This window comes from Pistacia vera, unplaced genomic scaffold (genome assembly GCF_008641045.1).
Source record: "Pistacia vera cultivar Batoury unplaced genomic scaffold, PisVer_v2 Contig101, whole genome shotgun sequence".
Taxonomy (NCBI): domain Eukaryota; kingdom Viridiplantae; phylum Streptophyta; class Magnoliopsida; order Sapindales; family Anacardiaceae; genus Pistacia; species Pistacia vera.
The window spans coordinates 566,141-584,487 of record NW_022195039.1 but is presented as its reverse complement, the minus strand read 5'-3'; the positions used below and the strand labels follow the sequence as shown (position 1 = coordinate 584,487).

Genomic DNA, 18,347 nt, shown 5'->3' with positions numbered 1-18,347 from the left:
GTACACACACAAATCATAAGTTTGACAAACATGAATATTCTACACTTATGAAAAAATCATAATAATTTCAAAACACAAAATCCTAAAATATCATTTTTTAAAATAAAAACCTAAAATCACCCTTAAAAAAAAAAAAAAAACAAAAAAAAAAAAAAAAAAAAAAAAAAGATATGATTAACCATGTTGGGATAGATGCAATTTGGACTTTGGCTACTCAATTCCACAAGGCCACCAATTTCTTGGTTTAGATAAAATTCAGTTAGGAAATTGATTTGGGAAAAAAACGAGGTTAGGGTTTGTTTAGGAATTGATCTAAGAAAGTTTTGATGATTGTATTGTCTTTTACTAAATTTAGTCTAATGGTTTTGATTTATTATAGATAGTAAGAAGACTTGAGTTTGAGTCCTCTATCAATGTTAACAAGTAACTTATTATTAGATTTTAGAAAATCTTTGCCGATTCATATTAGGCTACTCATTCATGTTCTTAGCCATACGTCAATTCATATTGATGGAGTTGCTTGGGATTCATTAAAGTTTCTCCTCTTGAAAACTTACCCTTGCTGACTGGCTAACTATGTTGTTGTAGTTCCTAGACGATTATTAGATTGAAATTTGAAAGACCCAAAGACATAAAGAAAATGAAAGCATATGAAAGCTAAAGATAATAACAATAAAGGTTGAATACGGTAAAATAAATAGGATCAAATAAATATCAGATGAACTAGAAATTGGGAAAGGGGTGCAATTGTAGAACAAGAAGAAGAAGAAATTTTAAGCCCAATTGAGTCGAGAGACCTCTAGCAAGTATTAGTGCAACCTAGCAAATGAGTAAAAAAACATTTTTTAACCAAAAACTTACAAAGTTTAAAAAAAAAAAATGAAGAGTGGAAGGAAGTGACTTGGAGAGAAGAACAAAAAAAAAAAATGATTCAACATTAATTGTTGAACATAATAGAGAAAATAAATAAAAAAGACAGAATAATAGAAAAAAGGGGTAGAAGAAAGTGGTTAAAATTAGAAGAAATGAGAGAAAACGAGAAAGAAGGGATCATTAGATTAATAGGGTATAGATTTTTTATAACATAATACTCGTTCACAAAATGTTCATTTAAACCAAGGTGTAGTGATGGTCAAGAAGGTTTAGCCCTTCATTGACTTTTGGGTTTAAACCACTTAGGGCCATCTACTACATTTGTGACTCTCCTTGAAATATTGGACTTGTAAGATATTCAATCGTAGGATTTGTGACTTACCTGAAACATTGGACTGTAGGGTGTTCAATGGGCCCTAAGGATTAGTCGAGGTACACAAGCTGGCCAGACACCCTAGTCATAAAAAAAAAAAAAAAAAAAAAAGAATTTTCATTCTAAAACCAGAATTAGGAAAAAACAAGAATATATGTGTATACATAAAATCTACTGTACGGAAGGAGGTCTCATCACTACAAGAATATATTATATTGTGACAAAATTAATTTTGTCAAATGTTTTTGTCACTAGTATATAGTGTATTATGACAAAATATGAACCATACATTAAGTATGACAAAGAGAATATATAGTGACAAAAAAAATATGTCATAATATTTATCTAACAAAGACACCATACGAAATATAGTGAAGAAAAATATTTTTATCATAATATTTTGTACAAATTTTGGCATCAAAAGGTAAATGTTTACTATGACAAACATATTGTTATAAAACTTTTAGTCACTATATTTAGTTAACATGCTATAACTACAATATTTTGTCACAAAAGAATTTATTATTATTTCAAAAAAAAAAATTGTCATAATATATGCTGAAATAGATATATTAATGAAACATGTTGAGTCAAAATTTAAGTGCCGAAATAAATTGTTTTCGTGGACAAATATATTGTCTAAAAAAACTTTAGTCACAATTTAGTAATACATGCTATAATCATAGACAATTATCATAAAGAATTATTATCATTACAAAAAAAAAAAAATTATCATTGTAAATTTTAAAATTAAGGTATTAGTGACAAATATTTGATCAAATTAAATGTGATATTTTGTGACAAAAATTTGCTAAAAAAACATAATTAATATGCATACAACTATTTGTCATTCCTATCAAGTTTTAAGCAATAACATATATGTCATAAAAAAAAAAAAAAAAAAAAACTCATTAATAATTTTAACATATGGTTTACTTCGGAATTTATTTAACACAAGAATAATTACTAAGAACAAGAATTAAGTAACAAAATCGAATTAAAGATATTTTCGATTGAAGGAGTGCATTTAGAAGTGCTTATCTCCAAACATTTTTTTGTAATGCTATTTGGGTCCATTACAAGTATTTCTAAACGTTGGTAATTAAAGTCGATGTATGGGCCTTTATGTGCCCAATAAAAACATCAGAAAGGGGGAGGGGGTGTTACTTCGAAAATTATTTAACACAAAAATAATTATTGAGAACAAGAATTAAGTAACAAAAATCAAATTAGAGAAGTACTCATCTCCAAATGATTATCTTTTTTAGTAATGTTATTTGGGTCAATTACAAGTCTTTCTAAACGTTGGCAGTTAAAGTACATGTGTGGGCCTTTATAGGCTTGGGTCTAGTAAAAACAAGTCAAAAAAGAAAAAGGGGGGAGGGGAGAGGGGGTTTACTTCAAAAATTATTTAACACAAGAATAATTACAAACAAAAATTAAGTAACAAAAATTGAATTAAAAATGATTTCGAGTCAAGGATTGCATTTAGAAGTACTCATCTCCAAACGATGATCTTTTTTAATTATGCTATTTAGGTCCATTACAAGTCTTTTTAAATGTTGGCAGTTAAAGTTGGGGTGTTACTTTAGAAATTATTTAACACAAGAATAATTACGAACAAGAATTAAGTAACAAAAATTGAATTAAAAATTATTTCGATTCAAGGATTGCATTTAGAAGTAACCATCTCCAAATGATGATCTTTTTTAGTAATGCTATTTGGGCCCATTACAAGTCTTTCTAAATATTGGCAGTTAAAGTTGATGTGTGGTCTTTATGGGCTTGATAAATACATAAGAGAATTTCGATATTTCATCTCTAGCAGCAACATACATTGTGTTTAATGACATTCATCACATTAGACATGTTCAATAATTATGTCATTAAGTATATGAATTGTGAAGAATTTAATTTTTATTTCAAAAATTTAAAATTATTTTCTTATCTCAACGTTTATAAATTATCTTATTGCAAGAAAAAAATTTACTAGAATAATTTATTTTTCAACAATTTCCCAAATTATAAATATTTTTCAAAAAAAATTATTAATGACATCCTAGAACATCCTTAAATTTATTTGTCACCAATTCTTAAAAAAAAAAAAAAAAATCAAAATAACCTTTAAATAGTTTTTTTTTAAGTGAATCAAAATTTAAAAATTAATAGTAATTATTACTGTAAATAAACATTTTCATTTTTAATTAAAAACTTAAAACATAAAATAAAATAAAGGCAATTGCTTTCGTGTTCCTTTAGATTTCTTATGGTCTGCTTGGGAGTTTCATGGTAACGGTTATGAGGGTAAACCACCGTAGCTGTTTTGAGGGGTTTTTAGTTGCAGTTTTTAAAACACCCAACCTGTGGTTGGAAGTTTATTTTCAAGTGGTTCTGACAGTTTTTTAAAATGATAAATTTATATATATGCCCATAAATTTTATACCAACTTCAACCAGTACTTGGGAGTTTTGTTTTTTAAATTACAAGGTATGAGTTCTTTATTTATTTTCTATTTATTAGTATTTTGTAACTTTAAATGTGATAAAGTCTCTGTATTCTTCTTCACCATTTTTTACAACATCTAGAATAATTGAAAAATTGTATCTCTACTTCTTCAAGAAAACATTTAGAAATGAGATTTTAATTTTTATTTTTATGATTGTTTAAAATTATTTTATATTTAATATATTTAGAGACGTGTATAATATGATTAATTTTTTTTTAATATAATTAAAATATTTTTGTAGTTGATAAGGTATTTGTAAAACAAAACTTTAAAACCAATCAAAATACTCTAATTTGAGTGTTTTATAAACCTCTCAAAAATTATAAACCTGGTTTTTTTTTTTTTCAGGGTGGGGGGTGTGGGGGATTTTTTAGCCATCAAAATCAATGTATATGGATTTAAAATATCTGATAACCAATTTAATTAAAAACCCCTCGAAAACCAGTGAAAAAAACAAAACTCCGAATCAGACCCTTAAAGAGCGAGGAAGAGAAGAAGGGTTTTTGTCGAGGAACCTTCCCATTTCCCCTTTAACCTTTCTTTTTTCCGCATCAACCCTCTCAATTTTCCCCATTTCCCTTCTTTATTCCTTTTGCTCTAATTTTGATCTCGTCCTCGTGGCCACCACCGAAAACAAAAACATCAATGCCAGATTGGTTAGTTTTTTGTAATTTTGACTTGTTTCATTTATTTATTTTGGTTGATTCTTAGATGGGTCTGGGTCAATTGTTTGACATTTTGTTTTGATGATTTTTTTGTGGTTTTTTAGGCGAACTTTGATGTGGGTTTATTTTAATTTTTTAGAATTATGATCAGAATTCTGCATGTTCTGATGTGGGTTTACTTTGTAAATTGGTATCGATTGTTTATGCTTAATTTTGATGGAAAATTTTGATGTGGGTTTGCTTTGAAATTTAATTTTGATTCAGCAAAATTCATAGAACAATTATGTTTATTCATTAATTGCTAATCATAAAGCTTATTTTATCATTTATCTTTTTAGTTTGTTTATGGTGATGGTGTTGTTATGAGTTTTCATGTTTAATTAAATGTTTGATTAACATGATGGCTACTAATATTGAATGGATTTTAGGGCAAGTTACATTTTGGCTTTGTTTCATTTGCAAAATAATTCATGTGGGTTTGCTTCGAAAAGTAGTATTGCTTCCTTGTGCTGAATTATGATGTAAAATTGTGATGTGGTCTTGATTTGGAATTGTGTTTCATTCATTAGCTGCTGGTGCTAGTGTTGTTTAGAACTTTGATGTTTAATTGTATGTTTTACCATGTTTTGATGTATTCTTTGTATTTATCTTTCTGAAATTTGGTTTTGATTGATGTTTGTTTGTGCTTTATGCTTTAGGTGTTGCTTGGAGATGTTGGAGCTTGAAAGTCTAGTCTTGTGTTGTGCTTTGTTAAAGAGCAATTTGTTGAATTTTAGGTATTTTGGACGACTTATAATTGCTAGTGAACCTTCCCCTTTTGGTTTCAAGAGTTTGATTTTTTTTTTATATAATTTTTGTGGGAATCGACTATAGGCGCTGCCTTTTTCTCACAAACATTGGCTGTAAATGATGCCACGGTAAAGTTTGAGATTTGGGATGCAACAGATCAAGAGAGGTACCATAGCTTGGCACCAATGTACTAGGAGCTTTTGCCACCATTATTGTTTATGATATAACAAATCAGGCAAGAGTCTGCCAATGAATTTATTTCCCATTAAGATATGGAATCTTCGAACTGCTCATTGTTAAAAATTTAAGGTGTTAAGACATATAGAAAAGAGCTTTGTAATCCTTGAGACTTGAGGAGTTGAGTCTCGGGGATTAAGTCTCTTGGCTCCTGTCTAACTTGGTTAAAAGGAACTAGATATGAGAGATGAAATATAGAGCTATGGACCTCTATTTTATGATTCAAGGTGGTGATCCTACTGGTACTGGAAAAGAAGGTGAATTTATATGGGGAAAGCCCTTCAAAGATAAAGTGAACTCCAAGTTGCTTCACTCTGGAAGGGGTATTGTTAGTATGGAAAACAGTGGTCCACACACAAATGGTTCCTAGTTTTTCATGTTGTATAAATCTGCAAATCATTTAAACTTCAAACATACAGTTTTTGGAGGAGTTGTTGGTGGTTTGATTGCATTGGTAGTGATGGAGAAAGTTCCTGTTGATGACAATGATCGACCTCTGGTGAGTTCTTTGTTTAGCATTAATCTCTATAAAACTACATATATTTTAAACCTGTATCTAATTTTTACTGCTTTCTGTTTTACAATTAAATGGTATTCCCTGATTAATGATAGATGTAGTGTGTATTTAGCATATGATCTTTTTGGGAAGCAAGACTTTCTGTTTATATTAGTCCTCTATGCCTTTTGAATTTTGGTGAATGTCTTGTTAGGAATCAGTATATTATTTGGTAACATATGTTATCTGGAAGGTTGAGCATCAAACTGGCTTAAACTTAACTCAAAAGCTGCATATCTAGAAATACAAAGTTCATGATTTATATGAAGGTACTTTAGTATGTTCTGATCAAATTAGTTCCTTGACTCTACCTTGATCATAAAATTAGTTGACTTAAATTAACTCATTCAATCCTGCCCTCATTATGTGTTGTTTTCCTCTCATTTGTGTAGGAGGAGATTAAGATAACCAGCGTAACACTATTTGTCAATCCGTACTCAGAACCAAACGAAGAAGAGGAAGAGAAGGCCAAAGAAGAGGAAAATGCTGGGGATGAAGATAAAGTTCGTTTCGGGACTCTTGTAAATATCAGCTGCCTTTAGAAATCATCATTATTGAGATGACAAAATTTTTTTTGTCACGCCTATATTATTTTGAGAATAAAAAATTTGTCATGTAAAAACATTTGTATTAAAAATTATTTGTCATGCTATTAAATATTTAAAAAAATTATTTCTATCAATATACAATTTTTGACAAAAAAATATTGTCGTATAAACACACATGTGACAAAATAAATGTTGTCACAATAAAGTCGATGACAAGTAAATTTGTGTCACTATTAAAATTATGAGAAAATAATTTAGTCACTACTCACAATTTTGTCATAATATATTATTTTCTCACTATAAAGTTTATCATTTGGTCTGTAAATGTAAATCAATTATGATAAAATATTACTTGTAGTGATAAAAATTGTCTTCCACTGTTATCAATAATTTATCACAATAAAATAAACTAGATTAAAGTGACAAATTACTATTGCCACAATAAATAATTAGGTTATGGTGACTAAACGTTTTTTCGTCACCATACACTTAAGAGTACGAGCTTAATGTGACCAATCTGGTGACTAGTACAATTCCTCATATTAGCAAAATGGTCATAATTTTGATATTTATAGTAACAAATTATTTTGTTGTGAGAAGCCTAGATTCTTGTAGTGTGCATCCCATGAGGTTGAGGCCACTAGCGATCCGCTACACTTGCACACGTAGAGAAACAAGCATGAAACAAACGGAAAACACCGGGGTGGTGTTTGCCGTAGGTACTTCAACGCTCAAGTCAGCAAGGCTGAAAGAGACTAGTATAGTGAGGGCTAAGGAGTAGAGACGTTACCGAAAGTCTAGTCCAGGACTGTGACTACGACAGTGATGTGAAGCTCTCAAGTAGGAGCTTCGGGTGTGAAGGTGTAATGTAATCTAATGTCCCTTGTGAGAGGGCTGGCCTTTGCTTATATAGTGACTGTTTGGTCTCCTAGTCCTGGTGGGAGTGGGAGTCCTAGTGTGACTCTGATACAAACCCTAGAGGAATTAAGGCGGTGGTGAGCTGTCTTACTAGTGTTCGAATAAGAAGGTGATCCCGAATAGGAAAGTAACCTCGAGTAGGAAAGTGACCTGAACAGGAAGGTGACCTCAAATAGGAGACTGATCTGGAATAGGAAAGTGATTTGCGGGTGCCGTGGGCTCTGGACTTGCTCATAGGTCTAGGAAGTGAACTAGGATTTGGAGGTCCGGACGCGATGGTTTGGGCCGACTGTATCTCGTATCAAATGGGCCTAATCCAGATGGGGCAGCATCAGGATTGGGTATGGTCTCTTCCTCATTAAGTCTCGTTCTCTTATTTGGGCCAAGGACTATTTTTGGCCCTAACAGTTGGCTAAGCTAAGGATAACTATAACCTTAAAGAGGAATAGAAAGCAAATGCTTAACTCAAGATATATTTAATAATATTCAGGGATGATTACAAAGGACAAAGTAAGACTTTATTTATAACCTTTCAAATGAAACGTTAAAGCATATCTCTCCCATGTGGGACAAAACAAAAGTCAACATAAAAATAATTAATTTTTTTTTCTTTTTGCTCCCACATCATTCTTTTGGGGTTTGAAGAGACTCGTCATCGAGTTCCACATCTTCATCATGTTCTCCGTAGTAAGGAGATAGATCAGCAACATTGAAAGTAGTAGAAACTCCATTATCTCCAGGAAGCTTGATCTTATAAGTATTATCATTGATACGTTTCAAAATTGGAATGGTCTGTTAGCTCAAGGAGACAACTTCATACGCAACTTAGGGAAATGTTCCTTCCTTAGATGATACAACTAAGTCTCCTTCCTTAAATTTAGCTGATCTTTTGTGCTTGTTGGCTTATTGTTATACTTCATTATGAGCAAGAATCTTTTCTCTAACCTCTTCATGGAGCTTCTTTATCTGTTTGGCACGCCTATGTATATAAATCGACGCTCTAATACCAAAAATGTAATATACTATATAGCTAGTAATTCTGTAAGAAAATATAGATAAAATTTACTAGGTAACGTTTAAAAACATATAACATAATGTAAATCCAAAAATTCTAATTTTAATTCAAAATATATAATATATATATACACATAACATTGATATACTTTAGTAACATAAGGTAATCTTAAACAGTGCCACCAAACCCCACCACTTCTTGACGTCCCACCCGATCGCAAATCATCTAGTACCGCAAAAAAAATTAACGGAGTGATCACTAATTGCTCAACAAGTAAACCAAACTACACTACTGTTTTTCTCCGTTACTCATATTGATTTTTCTTTTCTCACTTTATTCTGATTATACTCTTCATTCTTTCTGTTTCTGTTTCTCTATGCTATAATTCTTGTTTCTTCTGTTTTTGTTTCTCTTAGCTATAATCTCTTTGTCTTTTTTGATTCTTTTTCTTTATGCTATAATCTCTTTCTTTTCTTTGATTCTCTTTTTTTATGCTGTAACTCTTTCTTTTATTTTTTGATTTTCTTTTCTTTTATTTCTTCTTTAGTTCGTCGATCGGACTAGTTTGATGCATGGATTTGGAACCCAGGCCATGGTGAGTGGGTACAACCCATCTACATGCACTACTCACAGACTTACAAGTACGTATCTCTCTGCTGTGGCGCCCTCGCGTGGGTTCATGATGTGGGTATGCTTACTAGGTACAGTCCTCATCCATGTACGCTACTCACAGACTGTATAAATACATATTCTCTGCTGATGCCGCTCGCTCGTGGCGGCGTGTATGTGGGCATCTCTACACTCATGGGTTCCCCATCGCAAAAATCTTATATCATAGTATAATATAGAAAGAGAATAAAAGAGATACTATGCACATCAACATGACTTTCCAAGCTATGGAAATTCTAAACTTGATTCTTTAAAAAAAAAAAAACGTAAATTTCCACATATGAACATAGCCTCCATGGTCATTCTACATCAAACCTATATGTTCATACAATCATTGACTAATCACAAGACTGCTCATTCAAACATGCTTCACAACCCTTAAGCATCATTTTCGTATTTGGAATCAATTATAGATTATTGGACTACAAAATAAACTAATAAAGTGGAGCACTCTTGAGATAGTCATTTACACATGTCATATTTAAAAGGAATATCTCCAGTTATACACATCTAGATTGCTATGATATTAGTCTCATTTTAAAGCTTAGAGAAAATGCTACAACTTTTAGTTTACAACTCAACTAGTTCGAAAGATAAGATACCCAAAAAGCACTTAGAAAGTCACGGTTTGACAAGGCAACCTTGGTAACATGTCTACTTTAAGGCTTTTCATACCATTTACCCCCCCTACTCCCTAACCTCTCCTAACCATTCTACCCTGTGAAAACAGGTTAAAAGATCAATAAATACATTCAAACTTCAAGCCTTGACTTCTCTAACCCTTTCTCATCAAGGTTTAGCCAACTTATGCATGCAATTTCTTTTGGATTTCATCAAACACTTCATATGCACGCAAATACCTTGTTGGCTACACTTCCCAACTCTCTAATTCAACCAAATTGTGAGCCAAAAACTCATAATTATAGCATCAAACCTGTCCATTTTCAAATTCTCTACACTTCAAAAATTTCAACACCAAATCTTCCACAACTTCACCAAATCTTCACATACACATATATGCTTCTCATGGCTAGAATTAATTCATCATAAACATCAAAAACAGCCCATAATTCTCTATACCATCACATACAAACATGCAAAAATTCATTCAACACATGTTTTGCTCAAATAAGTTTCAAAGTAGGTTTCCTTACCTTGAATACGTGAGATCACTTCCCTTTTTCTCCAAATCTCTTGTCTCTTGGACCTAAATCATATAAAAACATAAGAAATAAAAACTTTAAAGTTTAATCACACTCCTTTTTGCAAAATTTTACCTTAGGATGCTTGAAGATTGAAAATCTCCAAAAATCTAGACCAAATCCTATGATCTACCTTTGAAGTTTATGAAAAAAATTGGAGAGAAAAATGGGGTAGAGTGGCGTGAACAAGGGCTGGATATGGGTTAGGATTTCTTTCAAATAAAGCGTTATATCAATTAATATAGCATGTGTTCCCATTTTGCCCTTACACTTTCTCTAAAATTCCACTTTAGTCCCTTAGTCAATTACCATAATGCCCTCATTTTATTGCATTCTCCATGAAATTCTATCTCTTTTCACTCCCACCGTTCAACTAATTTTGAGTGAAAAGACTATTTACCCTTAATACAAGTTAAAGCATTTCTTCACATTTTCTCAAAATAACTTTAGCAAAAAAATCAACTAAAGGTATAAGAGCATAAATTAAATTATGTACCCCATGGGGCGTTATAGCCTATCAACATCAGCACTGAATTCACTAGGATGGGGCAATGGCAGAAGATCTAAAGGGCTAAGAGGACATTTCCCTGTTACTTCAAAGGACATATCCTGTGGTTTGGTTATAGAACTATTGTAGAGAATTTGATTGTGCTAAACAAGATTCATTGTCGAATTAGTTTCCCCACAAAGCTTCACAATAGTTTTCCCAAACTCATTTGACTACTTCAGTTTGACCATCGGTTGAGGGTGGCTAGCTAAGTTGAAATATAGTGGTTCTCATTTTTCTCCATAAATTCCACCAAAAATGAATCATGAACTTGACATCTCGATTCGAGGCGACAGTTTTGGAATTCCATTAAGACCCATAATCTCTTTGAAGATAAATCAGCAAGTGAGAAGCATCATCAATTTTGTGGCATGAACAAAATGGGCCATTTAGAAAATCTATCGATGACTACCATCACAACGTCTTTTGCCTTTGTGTTCTTGCAAACCACAACAAAAACCATGCTCACATCTGCCCAAGGAGTTCGGGAATGGGTAAGGGTTTATATGTACTGTATTTTGATTTCCAAGCTTGGCAATGTGGCAAGTGCGACACTTTGAACATGGAAGATAAGATCTCATTCATCTGGGCCAATAAAATTTTTCCTTCACAAGAGTTAGGTTTTATCTTCACCAAAGTGTCAGCTAATCTCCATTATGAGCTTCCCAAAAGAAGACTAACGTAGAGAACACCAGGAATGCATAGTTAGTGCCCTTGAAAAGATACCCATCTTGGTGATGAAATTGCTTGTAAGCCTGCAAAGAACTAGATTCTAGATGTTACCAAAGTCAAAATTTTCTTCATATAATTCTTCATGACTTCAAAACCAACAATCAACTGTAGGTTGGAAAGTAAAACATGACAATGACTTAAGGCATCGGCTACCTTATTTTGTACACCTAATTTGTGTTTGAGAAGAATGGAAAGTCTTGAAGAAACTCACTCTAATTTGCATGATGGCGGTTTGAGGTTCTGTTGGAGGGAGATGCTTGAGGGCTTCATGATAGAATATAAAATGAATTCTTTTGAGAACAAGTAGTGGCTCCAATGGTTAAGGCCCAAACAATGGTGTAAAATTCTTTATCATATTTAGAGTACTTCAAATTTGCATCATTAGTTTCTCACTGAAGAATGCAATTGGTCGCCCTTCTTGAGAAAGTACAGCAACAATACAAAACTAGAGGCATCACAATCAACTTAAACACTAGATCGAAATAGGTAGGGCAAGCACAAGAGCCTTAGTAAACCTTTCTTTCAATTTTCAAAGCTCTGTTGTGCCTTGACATTCCATGTAAAACTATCTCCTTGAGGCATTCAATGAGTGGGGTGGCAATAAAGCTAAAATTTCTAATAAAATGCCGATAAAAGAGGCCAACCCATGAAAGCTTCGCACATCATGACGGGTTTTTGGAGTGGGCCAACTAATAACAGGTTCAACTTTGCTCTAGTCCTCTTTATTTCTTGGTTGGAAACAACATATCCTAGAAGACAAACTTTGTTTGTTGGAAACTCCATTTCTTTGAGTGCAAAGAGTTTTTGCTCCCTAAGCTTCAAGGATTGTCATAAATGCTCCAGATGGTCTTTAGAGTTTGAAGATATATAAGATATCACGAAATATACACAACAAAATTGTCCATTAAAGGGCTAAAACCTAATTCATGAGGCAATAAAGGGTGTGGTGCATTGTAGAGGCCAAAAAGGCATAATTGTCTATTCGTATACCCATCACAAGTTTTGAATGCAGTTTTCCATTTTTCCCTAACCTTCATTTGAATTTGAATATTCACTGCATAGTTCTATTTTGGAAAAAAAACGGTGGCTCCATGCTACTGATCCAGCAAGTCATCAAGTCGAGGAAGGGGGAAACGATACTTGATAGTAATTTGTTCAAGGCATGACATCAATGACACATACGCCAATTGTCATCTTTCTTTGAAACTAGTAAAGCAAGGACTGCACATGGACTGACTTTCTTATAGGACTTTCTCTAAAAGCTGTTTAACTTGGCGTGTTGCTCCTCTTTTTTTTAGGATCATGCGATACGCTGGTTTATTTGGAATGATAGAGCTAGAAATGAAATCAATGCAATGAATATCTCGCATTGGTGGAACCCAGGAGGTTTCTCATCGGCACAACATCAGAGAATTCTTGAAGTAAGTGCTTGACTTCTTAGGCAAGGCAAGAGATACTTTATTTCTTCACACAATAGTAACAAAACACATTGGTTTGTTTCCCGACAAGTTTTTCTCAAAACTAGATCTCATGATAAATGTCGCAGGCTTTTTGTTTCTTACATTTTTCTAGTCTCATAGGTGTCAACATACCCTTACCTCAATATTTTCAATTTGAGAACATTAAATCAAATTCTTATTTTCAGTTTATAATTTTTTTCTTTATTAAAAAACAACAATAAAAAAATCATTAATTAAGGGATATTATATCAACCATATCACAAGTAAATGTTTTATGCTTTGTTTGATTTTTTTTTTTTTTTTTTTTCTTTCATTAGTCTATATTTGGTCTGTTCATTTATCCACCTGCACAATCATTCGTAGGGCACATTCGCCGTTATTGAAAGTATCAACTATCCTCTATTAGGAAGTTTTTAAACTTTTATTAAGTTTAGTTATTTATTTATATTAAAAAGATTTTGATTTTTTACGTATTTGATAACATAGAGTTTTAATACTTTTAAAAAAATAACAGATGGCTTCATAATTAAGCAATCTCACAATGATAATTGAAAAATCTATAATTTATATAATTACTAATTATAAAATTTAACACTTTTGTGTGTGTGGGCACGCATGGTTTTTGTGAAATTTGTCGAGTTATAAAGAGACTTTTTCAAAAACAATATAGGCCTTAAAACAACACTATCTTACCCACCATTCGCTATAACATATTTGAAGGGAAAATATGTCAACTACTCAAATTTTGTTTCAAGATCCCAACCATCTTTAAAACTAACAATGATATGCCCAAAGTGAAAAACATTATGTTAAAAAAACAGTAAAAAAGGTAAAATGATCTTGAAAGATCTATTTTAAATTATTTCTTAGGAAAAAAACCTTAATCATTTTTAAACACAAATACTAAATACCGTTCTTTTAAAGAAAACCCCAAAATCACCCTTCAACCTTAAAAAAAAAAAAAAAACGGCACACACACACAAATGGATTGAACATGTTGGCCTGGAAGCAATCTGGCCACTTAATTCCCCAAGCCACCAATGATGCCACCAATTTCTTTGGTTGCAAAGAAAATCAAAAGTATTTGATTTCAGAAAAGTAGGGTTAGTTTCATTTAGGAATTAATTGATCTAGAGAAGTTATGATGATTTGTATTGTCTTTTCAGATTAAATTTACTAAATAGCTTATTACTTTATAATATAATGTTTTGCAGTCTAATGGGTGTGATGCTATTATAGTAGTAAGAAGTTAACAAGTATTTATTGTTTGGTTTTATTAAAGGAAATTTTTGTAAGAGTTTATTAAAATTTCCCTTAGGTATCATAAATAATAATATATCCCCTATTGTTAGTTTTGTTAGGGTTTAATGTTTTATAACTGATTAAATGTAAATGTATGTGTAGGATATGGAAACACTAACCCAAACAGTAAAAATAAGTGGTTTATTATATTTCATATAACTTTAGGGGGAATTAATTTTATGATACCTCAAAGGATAAATTGTAATGAAATCTTTTTGTAATTGTATTAGCTTACGAATGGGTAAGTTATGTTAGTTTTTAAAACATCTGGGAGTCATTGATATTTTTCTAAACCTTAAGTATGTAATTCCCCAGATACGAGTGCTTCAATAAATACCAGTAACACATCTCTTTTGAAGCCTCGAGACTCTTACATATTTATATATGCCCTCCCTGCCGCAGTACCACAGTCTTCAGTTAATTGACTTAGTTTTGGTAGTAACTTCAACTTAGCCACAATCATCCATGCCAGAAGCCAAAAGTAGCCAAAAACACATAGCTGTCGTTGACAATTTCCTTCACATCTCATGTCGCCTTCTTTTTTTCCTCAGTCAAAGGCTTCACAAGCTGCTCCAGACTTGAAAATTCTCATTCTTCAGCACGGCTCAGTCTAATGCCTCGCATTTTTCGAAAGATAATGGTGAGTTTAGTAACATAAAACCTACAATGTTGAACGCAGGGTTACCGGAAGGTTTACCTGCATAAGGGTAACGACCCTCCAAAGTGGAAGTGAAGTACTTTCTGAAGGCAACGCCAGGAATTTCCAGAGGCTATTCAAACGGTAGTGGCAGAGACAGGGATGGAGTTTTGCTGCTTGATGATTAACGCGTTTTTGGTTCGCGGCGAAGATGGTTGAAGAAATGCAAGTAACTGGATAACGTTCTGGAATGGCGGTCTTCGGCTCTGTTGTCCATCTGAAACAGAAGGCAACAGTTGGGATCAATGGTTGTGTGTTTTAGCATAAGGGTTCAATATGTTAAGAGGTGACTGGGGGCTGGTGACCACTAAAAACTCACATAAGTTTGCTTAGTTTTTTGTTTTGATCAGTAAATTCGAAACCTAGTTTTTAATTTATATACAGTACTAAAAAATATTTCTTGGATTTGAAATGTTGTGTTCTTGTGTTTATTATTTAATTAATGATTAATGATTGATTATGGAATTGGATTTCATATTGCAGACCGGAGAACAAACCCTTGAATTTTTCCAGTTTCTGCAATGCGAGGCAATGGATCTTCGGAGGGGGTGAATCCAGGACCCTTAGAGAGTGCATAACGATTCTACTGCACAAAATGGGAAAATGTTGCCTAAAGCAACTGCTGTGCCGCAACTCTTTCCGGGGAATTAGACCTTCCTGCTCTGGGCACACTCAAGTCAAGACTGCCCAAGTTTCTCAGCGTTGGCCCCTTCACTTTAACCTCTCCACCACCCCCCGATTCCGATACGAACGGCTGCCTGGAATGGCTAGAACAGCGCAAAAAATCATCGGTTGCCTACATAAGTTTTGGCAGTATGATTCAACCCCCACCTGCTGAGCTAACAGCTTTAGCCGAAGCACTAGAGGCAAGTAATACTCCATTTCTTTGGTCATTTAGAGGCAATCCTGAGGAACAATTGCCCCCAGGCTTTTTACAAAGGACCAACGCCTACGGAATGGGCTTCCCAGTTAAAAATCCTAGAGCATTCTTCTGTTGGGGTTTTCGTGACACATTGTGGATGGAACTCTGTAATCGAGATTTGTCGATGATTTGTCGGGGACCAGGGGCCAAATCAACGTACTGTGGAGACAATTTTGGGGATTGATTTGGAAGTTGAGGATAGAAAATTACAAAAGATGGAACAATGAAAGCCCTTAGAGCAATATTGACTACTGAAGAAGGGAAGATAATGAGATAAAAAGTTGGTGTGCTCAAACAACTTGCTCTTAAGGCTGTAGAATCTGAAGGTAGCTCTACTGCAAATTTCAAAGCTCTTGTTGAGATTGTCAAGTCCAAGAATTAATTAGTATTAGAAATGTTTTAATTTTAATGTAGTAGCAAAATAAGATCAATTGTGCTTATTTAAGTTGTTGGTACGTGTACTAACCTGTGTATGAATTTATATTATATTAAATACAATAATATATATATATATATATATATGTGTGTGTGTGTGTGTGTGATCTTTTGTAAATATTTTTATTGACGAGAAAAATTTATATGGCATAGTTTCACCACCTCACTTTGTTGACATGATGAGACCGTTAGATAATGTAATGGTATGCATTGTCACATTTTGCAAAATTCTCTTTCATCCACTTATCACCGTGATTAGCAAATAACTACCAATTATCATTCATTGATAACAATCACCATGGTGATTTTGAAAATTAAAATAGTAGATGTCTTTGTTTAATCAAACAATCTCACCACATGAACAAAATGAGGTGATGAGACTCTCAGATATAAGTATTTATCAATGACTTGTAATATCATGCCAATAATACCACATTAATATCATAGACTTTTTAATTGATATTTTACCAACAATTCTCTCAATTAATTTCTTCTCTTCTAAGATTTCCTTGCCTACCCAGCAACCATTGTCCTTGAACGTAGAATTCAATAGTGCCTGCTATTTAAGATCAATCAGAAAGTTAATGAGAGGACATTATTGGAGCACGAAACTGACAAACTAATTTTAATTCAATGAGATGACAATTACATGGAGTTAAATACATTCTGGTCCTAAGGGTTGGCCTAAGTAAACTTTAGGTCCAATACCAGTAATATAAAGTAACTTTTATGTTTGAAGAATTTTATAAAAGTATAAAAATCTTGAATCTTTTCTTCCATAAATACATTAATAATTAGCAGAATTATAAAAACAAAACAGTTGTTAACTAAAAATAATCTTAATTATAAGTGAGTGACAAAGAGTTTTTGCTCCCTAAGCACTTCAAGGATCTGTCATAAATGCTCCAGATGGTCTTTAGAGTTTGGACGATATATTAAGATATCATCGAAATATACCACAACAAATTGTCCAATTAAGGGCTAAAACCTAATTCATGAGGCGCATAAAGGTGTTGGGTGCATTGTAGAGGCCAAAAGCATAATTGTATTCGTATAGCCCATCACAAGTTTGATGCAGTTTTCCATTTTTCCCTAACCTTCATTTGAATTTGAATAATTCACTGCATAGTTCTATTTTGGAAAAAAAACGGTGGCTCCATGCTACTGATCCAGCAAGTCATCAAGTCGAGGAATGGGGGAAACGATACTTGATAGTAATTTGTTCAAGGCATGACTATCAATGCACATACGCCAATTGTCATCTTTCTTTGAAACTAGTAAAGAAGACTGCACATGGACTGACACTTTCTCTTACTAGGACTTTCTCTAAAAGCTGTTTAACTTGGCGTTGTAGCTCCTCATTTTTTAGGATTCATGCGATACGCTGGTTATTTGGAATGATAGAGTAGTGAGAAATGCAAATCAATAGCTATGAATATCTCGCATTGGTGGCAACCCAGGAGGTTTCTCATCGGCACAACATCAGAGAATTTCTGAAGTAAGTGCTTGACTTTCTTAGGCAAGGCAAGAGATACTTTTTTCTTCACACAATAGTAACAAACACATTGGTTGTTTCCCGAACAGTTTTCTCAAAACTAGATCTCAGATAAATGTCGCAGGCTTCTTTGGTTTCTTCAATTTTTTCTAGGCTCTCAGGTGTCAACATTACCCTTACCTCAATATTTTCAATTTGAGAACATAAAATCAAATTTATTTTCAGTTATAATCTTTTTCTTTAGTAAAAACACAAATAAAAAAAAAATACTATAATATTAAGGGTATTATATAAACATAATCACAAGTAAATGTTTTAATGCTTGTGTTGAATTTTTTTTTTTTTTTTCTTTCATTAGTCTATATTGGTCCGTTTCATTTATCCACTGCACAATCATTTCGTATGG

The 18,347-nt window shown here is 32.8% G+C and overlaps 1 pseudogene; it reads left to right on the top strand.

Annotated features, from left to right (window-relative positions):
• The first annotated feature begins 5,645 nt into the window (after positions 1-5,645).
• Positions 5,646-16,393, top strand: LOC116109731 (annotated as a pseudogene).
• The last annotated feature ends 1,954 nt before the right edge of the window (positions 16,394-18,347 follow it).